This window comes from Barbatula barbatula (assembly GCF_947034865.1).
Source record: "Barbatula barbatula genome assembly, chromosome: 3".
NCBI lineage: Eukaryota > Metazoa > Chordata > Actinopteri > Cypriniformes > Nemacheilidae > Barbatula > Barbatula barbatula.
Genome location: NC_136764.1, coordinates 21,779,113 through 21,788,840, shown reverse-complemented (window position 1 = coordinate 21,788,840; position 9,728 = coordinate 21,779,113).

Below are 9,728 nucleotides of genomic sequence, written 5' to 3'. Positions count from 1 at the left end.
AGATAAACTGTTAAAAACTGTGACTTAAGCCTTACTTTGTGATAGTTTTGACTGCTTGAAGTGCTGAATGTACTAAAGATATACTAGAAAAATGAAACATTTTGTCTTGAAATTCTTAGTGGGAGTTTATGGCATGATGGTGGTCACGTCGTATTTGTCATTTTTAAACGTTGTTATTGTGCAACTGTGCTGAGAACTTTCTCACTCATAACAAAGACATTTCAAGCCCGCCAATACATGTCTGCCAATTACTGTTTGCAGACCTCTGACTGTCCCCGTCCTGCAAACTCAGCATAATGAACATAAACAACGGTATCACTACAGGAACCCAGAAAGGGAAATGATCATTATGTAAGGTCAGGCAGAAAGGAAGTGAAACTTGCTTTTCCCCCTAACCTTATGAAATTTCTTACTCTTAAAGAACCAGTCACATGGGAATGTCAAAGGGTGACTATATGGTTTTTGACATGCTTAGAACAGAAGAAAACGGCAAGCATTATAATTGAAAAAAATATTCATATAAATAAGATTTTTGAAAATGTTATTTTTGGAGTAAACATTAAAATACAATTTTGAATAACTAAATGCATGATTGCGAAACTCAACCAAAGGTTTCATGGTAATTTTATGTTTTAGGACACTATAATATTACTCCTACACAACACCGCATTACAATTCATTCAGTCTAAGATCAGATTTTATGAGTATATGTATTCCTTGGACTTCAAACCTGTGATCTTGGCTGTCATCCATGACAGTTCATCCCATTTTTAATAGGGAAATGAGCATGCCTGCTTTGATCATAGCTGTTGTATGTTTAAACACACATGCAAGCATACAGGATTAAATTGCAGTGATTATAATGTAGTTTTCCTGCATATGAACATCATGTGATATTGCAGGCATGACTTCTAAAAATGAACACAATACTGCTCATATCATCTGTTATTTTTCGCTGAAAGGAAAACACACCTCCATGAATACATCTCCTGGAAAACAGGAATTTCGAATTTTTCCATGCACTCGCATAAACGCTTTCTCCACATCACATCCCACAATCTACCCCGAGAACGTGGTTCTGACTTTCAGAGGACTGAATTTAAAATGCTTGCATATGTTTACTCAAGATTCCTGGTACCAAAACAAACTTTTCCCTTGTTGCTTTCTTCAGCTATATTATATTTTTTTCTAAACATGAACCAGCAAGTGCATTTAAAGGTCCAGTCAGTAATATCTAGCGAATTGCAACCAACCGCTCACTCCACCCCTCCCTTTCGAAAAACTACGACGGCTGACAGAACATTACTTTAACATCTGCTCCGTCTTCGTTGACCACGCCCCCCACCACAGAGCCATCTACCTGATACAGCTGCTCTCAATCACCGGACTTTTAACCACATGACTACACTTCCCATCATGCACTGCACCCCTCTGACATCATTGATCACCCCGCACCTGACTTTCTTACCAGCCTGTTTTGTGGATGTTATTTGTCAAGTCAAGTCAAGTCAGCTTTATTTATATAGCGCTTTTTACAATTTTCATTGTTACAAAGCAGCTGTACAAGAAAACATTGACTATAAGTAAAACATAAAAGGTTATGGAAGTCAAAACACAGTTCAAATATCAGACACACAATAAATTACTTAATGCAGTGTTAATTAAATAAGACTATCAAATTCTAGCAGCCCCCCCGGCCAGGCAAACAGTGCAAAACAGTATGCAAACGGTGGCGAGGAACCCAAAACTCCATTGGAGGAGAAAAAAACCTCAGAGGGAAACCAGGCCTAACCAGGGGATTCCAGTTCCCCTCTGGCAAAAACTGCTGCCTCTGCACAAGCTCGACAGTGCTTGCACAACAAGGCAAAATAAAAAACAAATTTAGATTTAAAATTATCATTAATAATCTAATAGCGACTGAAGTTTTGTAGAGTCGCCACGTCCTTCGTCCATCATTTGTTATGTCTGGGAATGGATGCGCCCTGCCCGCTCCGGTAACCTTGGACTGCGTCCTGCCCGCTCTGGTAACCTTGGACTGCGTCCTGCCCGCTCCGGTAGCCTTGGACTGCGTCCTGCCCGCTCCGGTAACCTTGGACTGCGTCCTGCCCGCTCTGGTAACCTTGGAACAATGAGACGAGACTGGCTGAGAGTAGAGTACTGTTCTGCACTCTTTGATGCAACAAATGCATCAGTTGTTATTGGAAGTGTCCCTGGTTCCGGTTGATCTAACTAGTGCAGCCTAGATCTTTGAAATATATATATTATGATAGTGTAGAGTATGCAAGATTAAAAAGATGCGTCTTTAGTCTAGATTTAAACTGACAGAGTGTGTCTGCCTCCCGGACAGTGCAGGGAAGACTGTTCCAAAGTTTAGGCGCTAGATAGGAAAAGGATCTGCCGCCTGCACTTGATTTTGAAATTCTAGGTATTACCAACTGACCTGACACCTGAGAGCGTAGTGCACGTGATGGACTATAATAAGTTAGAAGTTATCTCAAACAAATGCTGCCGCATTTTGGACCAGTTGGAGTTTTTGTAATAGGCCTGCAGGGCAACCACCTAATAGTGCATTACAGTAATCTAGTCTTGATGTCATAAAGGCATGTATAAGCTTCTCTGCATCCGATGGTGACAGCATATGACGTAATTTAGATATATTTTTAAGATGGAAAAACGCAATTTTACAGGTGTTGGCGACCTGGTTCTCAAATGACAGAGTACTATCGAATATGAAGCCAAGATTCTTAGCTAAAGATGAGGGTTTTATGGAACATCCATCAATAGTTAAGCGGTATTCTTGGTTGTTACATAGGGCGGTTTTCGGTCCGATAAGTAACACTTCAGTTTTGTCCGAGTTCAGTAATAAAAAATTGCTACTCATCCACTTTTTTATATCGACTATGCATTCCACTATTCGATGGAATTGCTGTGTTTCATGAGGCTTCGAGGAAATATAAAGTTGCGTATCATCAGCATAACAGTGAAAGCTTACTCCGTGTTGCTTTATTATATCTCCTAGAGGTAGCATGTATAATTCGATTTGCGTGAGACCTCATTGTTTATTGCTACATATTGAAAACGGTCGCATAAATAAGATCTAAGCCATTCCAAAGCTGTTTCCTTAATACCGACATCATTTTCGAGTCTATGTAGGAGCATGCTGTGGTCAATGGTGTCGACTGCAGCACTAAGATCTAGCAGCACCAATAAGGAGATACAACCTCGGTCGGACGCCATAAGCAGATCATTTGTAACTCTAATCAGAGCAGTCTCTGTACTGTGACGTGCTCTAAATCCAGACTGGAAATCTTCATTAATCTTGTCACGGATCGTGGAAGGAAGAACCCAAGTGCAGGCAGACACGGGGATGAAGGGGTTAACAATAAAGACTTTAATGACTAACAAAACAAAAACCCACGAGGGGGTAACAAAACAGAGTGCACACTAAACTGATGACTGGAACTTGACTAGAACTTAAACTACAAAAACACCTAGACTTACAGAACACTGACACTGACACTGACACTGACACTGACACTGACACTGACACTGACACTGACACTGACACTGACACTGACACTGACACTGACACTGACACTGACACTGACACTGACACTGACACTGACACTGACACTGACACTGACACTGACACTGACACTGACACTGACTAGACTATAATAACAGAGAATGCAAGACATGGCATGAAGCAAGTAAAGTATACCAGTACAAGCTAACAAGTACAACGAACGAGCACAAGACAATAGACAAGAGGGCATTAAATAGGGTAACAAACACAGGATAATTACTAAGGGGCAGGTGAAGGTAATGAAACACTAATGGGAAGGCTAACGAGACAAAAGGCGGGAAACACTGACGAGACACGAGAAAGCACATGGCATGTCAGAATCAAAACAAAGCCATGTCTTTCTCACACAAAACCTAAGGCTATGCCATGACTCCGCTGCAAGACCAAGAATAAACATGACATGATAGCGGAATCATGACATATCTCATTCCTTTGGAGGAAGGAGCATATTTGAATTGAGACTACTTTTTCCAGAACTTTAGATAAGAAAGGTAGAATCGAAATAGGTCTGTAGTTAACTAGTTCTCCAGGGTCCAGATGGGTTTTTTTTGACAAGGGGCCTTATAACAGCCACCTTATATGCTTTAGGCATATGTCCTAATGTCAGAGATGAGTTAATAATGCTAAGTAGAGGATCTATAATTTCTGGGAGCATCTCTTTCAGTAGATTTGTAGGTATAGGGTCTAGCATGCATGAAGTTGATTTAGATGATCTAATGATTTTAGAGAGCTCATCGTGATCTATAGTAGAAAATAAACGTAATTTCTCCTTAGAGGCGCTGTAGTTAGTCGTTTGTTCAGCGGGATTCACTTCTGGTTGCATAGTTATAATTTTTTCTCTAATATCTTGGATTTTATTTGTGAAATAGTTCATAAAATCATCACTGCTATGCTGGTATACAAAAGCAGAAGTCGCTGACGATTTATTTTTGGTTAATTTAGCGCCTGTATCAAATAAAAACCTAGGGTTATTTTGGTTTTCTTCTATTAGTGATGAAAGGTAGGCAGATCTAGACGTTTTTAGGGCTTTCCTGTATTTTTTAATACTATCCTTCCAGGAAGTACGAAATACCTCTAATTTAGTTTTCTTAAAGTTGCGCTCCATTTTTCATGCCGCTTTCTTTAGAGCCTGAGTGAGTTCATTATTTCACGGTGTCGGTCTGTCATTTTTAATCTTCTTTAAGCGCAGAGGAGCAACTGTGTCTAGCATTTCTGAGAAGGTGGCATTAATATTTTCAATGGTAAAGTCAAGATCGTCAACGTTATTACTAATGCTAGATATTTGAGACAATTCAGGCAAATTATCAAGAAACGCATCTTTTGTAGTTGAAGTTATTGTTCTACAATATTTGTAACTTGGAGTTTGATTTGCCACCATTGGGTAGTGAAGCAAGCATGATACCAGATAATGATCCGAAATGTCTTAGCTCTGCTGAAGGATATTTACGTCGCCCACGTTTATACCGTAAGACAATATTAAATCTAAAGTATGATTACGAAGGTGAGTAGGTCCCGACACATGTTGACTAACGCCCATGGAGTTAAGAGTGTCTTTAAAAGCCATTCCTAAAGCATCTGTATCATTATATACATGAATGTTAAAGTCACCAACAACAAGGACTCTGTCTGCAGCCAGTACTAGTTCTGATAAGAACCCACCAAATTCTTTAATAAAATCTGTGTGGTGCCCTGGAGGCCTATATACAATAGCCAGAATACATTTTAAAGATGTTTTGTCCTTAATATTAGGTATTGACCATGACTTCAAAAGAATTGTATTTAGGATTAGACTTCTGAGAAATGCTAAAAGAGTTACGGTAAAGTGCAGCAACACCTCCCCCTCTGCCTTTTAGGCGAGGCTCGTGTTTATAATAATAATCTTGGGGGACAGACTCATTTAAAGCAATATAATCATCTGGCTTCAGCCATGTTTCTGTCAGACAGATCATGTCTATTTTATGATCTGTTATCATATCGTTAATAAAAAGTGCTTTATTAGAGAGAGATCTAATATTTAGCAATCCGAGTCGAAACAGTTGATTATCTGTATTATGTTCATGTTTAGTTAGTTTAACGTTAATTAAATTACCTTTGAGAGGTCACGCATTATTTTATGTTTGCTAATCCGGGGGACAGACACAGTCTCTATTTTATGATGTTTGGGAGAAAGTATTATCGCATGTTGTGTATTTAGTGTGTTCTGCAACGTGAGACGGCAAGCAGACCGTTGGTTAAGCCATTCTGTCTGCTCCCTGACCTGGGCCCCAGTGAGTCAAGTTTTTTTTGGGTTATGTTTTGTCTGTGATTCCTCTGGATTATTATTTATTTACTTTGTTCCCGTGGATGTTTTCTCAAATTGCTTGGACTCATTAAAACGCACCCTGTTTACTTCCACTCTGAGTGGCATCAATACTTCTTAGACAAACTTTTACAATGGCGAATTACATGCAAGGTGATGTGGATAGAAATAGGTTATTTTAAGGTAATAAAAACATAACACTTTATTGTGTAAGCTCTTCATACATCCCTGAGGACATAACTATATATATTATATTGCATTTCTATCAATAGATCTTGTGGGCTTGTGATCAGAAGGTTGCCGGTTGAAATCTCAGTGCCAGCAGGTCATGACTGAAGGGCCCTTGAGCAAGGCACCTTACCCCTCATTGTGTCATGGGTTGTGAGGGGAGAACCCAAGTGCAGGCAGACACGGGGATGAAGGGGTTAAACAATAGATTTAATAACAAAACAGATTCAAAACAAACACCCAACGATGGGGAAAACACTGACCAAACTAAAATCCAAAACTGAAAACAAAGACTTCCCACAAGGGGGGCAAAAAGAAACAACTAGGAATAATACTAAGTACTAGACAAACAGGGTACAAGAACATGAACTTTAACAGGGACCATGGCAGGGAAACATCATACATGGCATACAGGTACATCCAAGGTAACACGTACAACGAACGAGCACAAGACAATAGGGCATTAAATAGGGAGACTAACAAAGGAGATAACAATGGGCAGGTGTGGGTAAAGAGACACAGGAGGAAAGCAATACTAGGAACGAGAGGGGCGGGGCCAATGACGAGACTGGAGAGAACACATATTATGTCCTGATTGACAATAATATGTTTCTCTCCACATAAAACACGTGGGTCTGTCATGATTCTGCCTAGTCTTGGTTTTCTGGTCTAGGGGCAGAATCATGACAGACCCACGTGTTTTATGACGTGACAGAACCCCCCCCTTAATGAACGCCCCCTGGCGTTCACCAAGGGAGAACACTAACAAGACAAGACCGACTGGGAAACAGACAACAACCAACAAAACATGGTAAACACAATTAGGGGCAGACAAGAATACATGATAAAAGGGTTGGGGTGACATACTAAAAATAACAAACAAGGGAGGGGGGGAGGGGGAACAACAAAGTTCATGGGGGGAACACATGAGTCCATGGGGGGGAAGTCCAAAGGGGTTGGGATAAGGGGGAACAGTTTTCGTCCATGGCGCTCGGAAGCGCGGAGTCCCAGGGGAATTAGGGGACACCCTGGGGGGCGGCGCTCGAGAGCGCGAAGTCCCAGGGGCTCTAGGAGTCCCCGGCTGAGGAACAGGACTTGACGCCGGCTGGAAGGCCGGCTGAGGAACAGGACTTGACGCCGGACTCGGGACCACCGGACCCGACGGGACCACCGGACCCGACGGGACCACCGGACCCGACGGGACCACCGGACCCGACGGGACCACCGGACCCGACGGGACCACCGGACCCGACGGGACCACCGGACCCGACGGGACCACCGGACCCGACGGGACCACCGGACCCGACGGGACCACCGGACTCGACGGGACCACCGGACTCGACACTTGGCTTGGGACCACCGGACTCGGCACTTGGCTTGGGACCACCGGACTCGGCACTTGGCTTGGGACCACCGGACTCGGCACTTGGCTTGGGACCACCGGACTCGGCACTTGGCTTGGGACCACCGGACTTGGCACTTGACTTGGGACCACCGGACTTGGCACTTGACTTGGGACCACCGGACTTGGCACTTGACTTGGGACCACCGGACTTGGCACTTGACTTGGGACCACCGGACTTGGCACTTGACTTGGGACCACCGGACTTGGCACTTGACTTGGGACCACCGGACTTGGCACTTGACTTGGGATCACCGGACTTCGAGCTGCCCTCCGTTGCCTCTTCTTCTTCAGCCGAGCCACCCGCCTGGTGGCCGGCTGAAGGAATGACGAGAAGGGAACGGGCGGCTCGGGATTGGAGGCCTCGGACGAGGACCCCCAGGACTCCCGTCTTCCCCGCTTGCCACCAAGGCTGACTGCGGGTGGGGAGGCTGTAGGTGGTGGAGCAGATGGTGTGGTGATGCCCATAACCCCGATCTGCAGGGCACGACCCTCTGGAACTGCGGCCAGCAGAGATGAATAGCCAGGTTGGCCTGAGACTCTAAACTCAGAGCGTGCGACGGCGCACCTCCACACATCCTCAAACTCCAACGGCCTCAGCGATCTCATCTCCGCTGGCGAAAGAGGGTCCCTGAGACCGGCGTTAAAAAGCACCGCCAGCTCCTCCTCCCCACGGACCATCTCCTCTGCGGCATCCAGGAACCTGCCCAAATAACTCTCCAAGTCCATGCTCCCTTGTTGGACGCCACAGAGGAGACGAGGTTTCCGGGATCGTGTCGTCATTGCTGCCTGCTGGGTTCAATATTGGCTCGTTCGTTCTGTCGTGGGTTGTGAGGGGAGAACCCAAGTGCAGGCAGACACGGGGTTAAACAATAGATTTAATAACAAAACAGATTCAAAACAAACACCCAACGATGGGGAAAACACTGACCAAACTAAAATCCAAAACTGAAAACAAAGACTTCCCACAAGGGGGGCAAAAAGAAACAACTAGGAATAATACTAACTAGACAAACAGGGTACAAGAACATGAACTTTAACAGGGACCATGGCAGGGAAACATCATACATGGCACACAGGTACATCCAAGGTAACACGTACAACGAACGAGCACAAGACAATAGACAAGAGGGCATTAAATAGGGAGACTAACAAAGGAGATAACAATGGGCAGGTGTGGGTAAAGAGACACAGGAGGAAAGCAATACTAGGAACGAGAGGGGCGGGGCCAATGACGAGACTGGAGAGAACACATATTATGTCCTGATTGACAATAATATGTTTCTCTCCACATAAAACACGTGGGTCTGTCATGATTCTGCCCCTAGACCAGAAAACCAAGACAAGATTAGGCAGAATCGTGACACATTGCTCTGCAGTAATGTGCCACTGTAAAAAAAACGTGTAAATCGCTTTGGAAAAAAGCGTCTGCCAAATGAATAAATGTAAATGTAAATGTAGATCATCTTGAAAATTGCTCACTGGACCTTTAACAAAGCATGTAAGGAAAAATGTTGTAATAATGTGAATGACTTGCAGACAGATCTATAAATAGAAAAAAGAGAAATGTACTTAAAATGACATGGATCATATCTTAATAATATCTTCAACATTAGTATTATTAAGCTAATATATTAAAGTAATAATAAACTATTAATATCCCACAAGTAAAACACATCTTTCTTATACAATAAACATCTGTATGCCATAAGTTTATATCAGGATATGCGGTAAATGAATACGAGGCATAACATGAAAGGGGGACATCCCGATCATAAATTTAAAGAGGAATTATTTTCATTATGATAGCATTGTGCTTGCTGACATGACATAACTATGGCAGTGTTCCACATGCGCTGTGTATGATTTAAAAGGTTAAACAATTAAACATTTCTGTATGGGACCATATATGTTTACAGGTGAATTATCAGTTGACTATCAGGTGGATTATGTTGAATTGATAAGGATCTTTATCTGAAAAAAGTCAAGTCTGGCATCATTTTTCATCATTATGTAATGCTTTTGATCCATTGTTTTCGATAGACAGTTATTCAGGCTAACCGTTAAGTTCACTAAGATCTTTTCAATAACAGAGAAGATGTCTCCACTTTCAGACAGACCTTGTGATTACATTAAACATTTCTGAAAAAAGAATCATGTGACAGGATATCCATTTTGATTGGGACCATTGAACCGGTTCAAAAAGCGGGTCA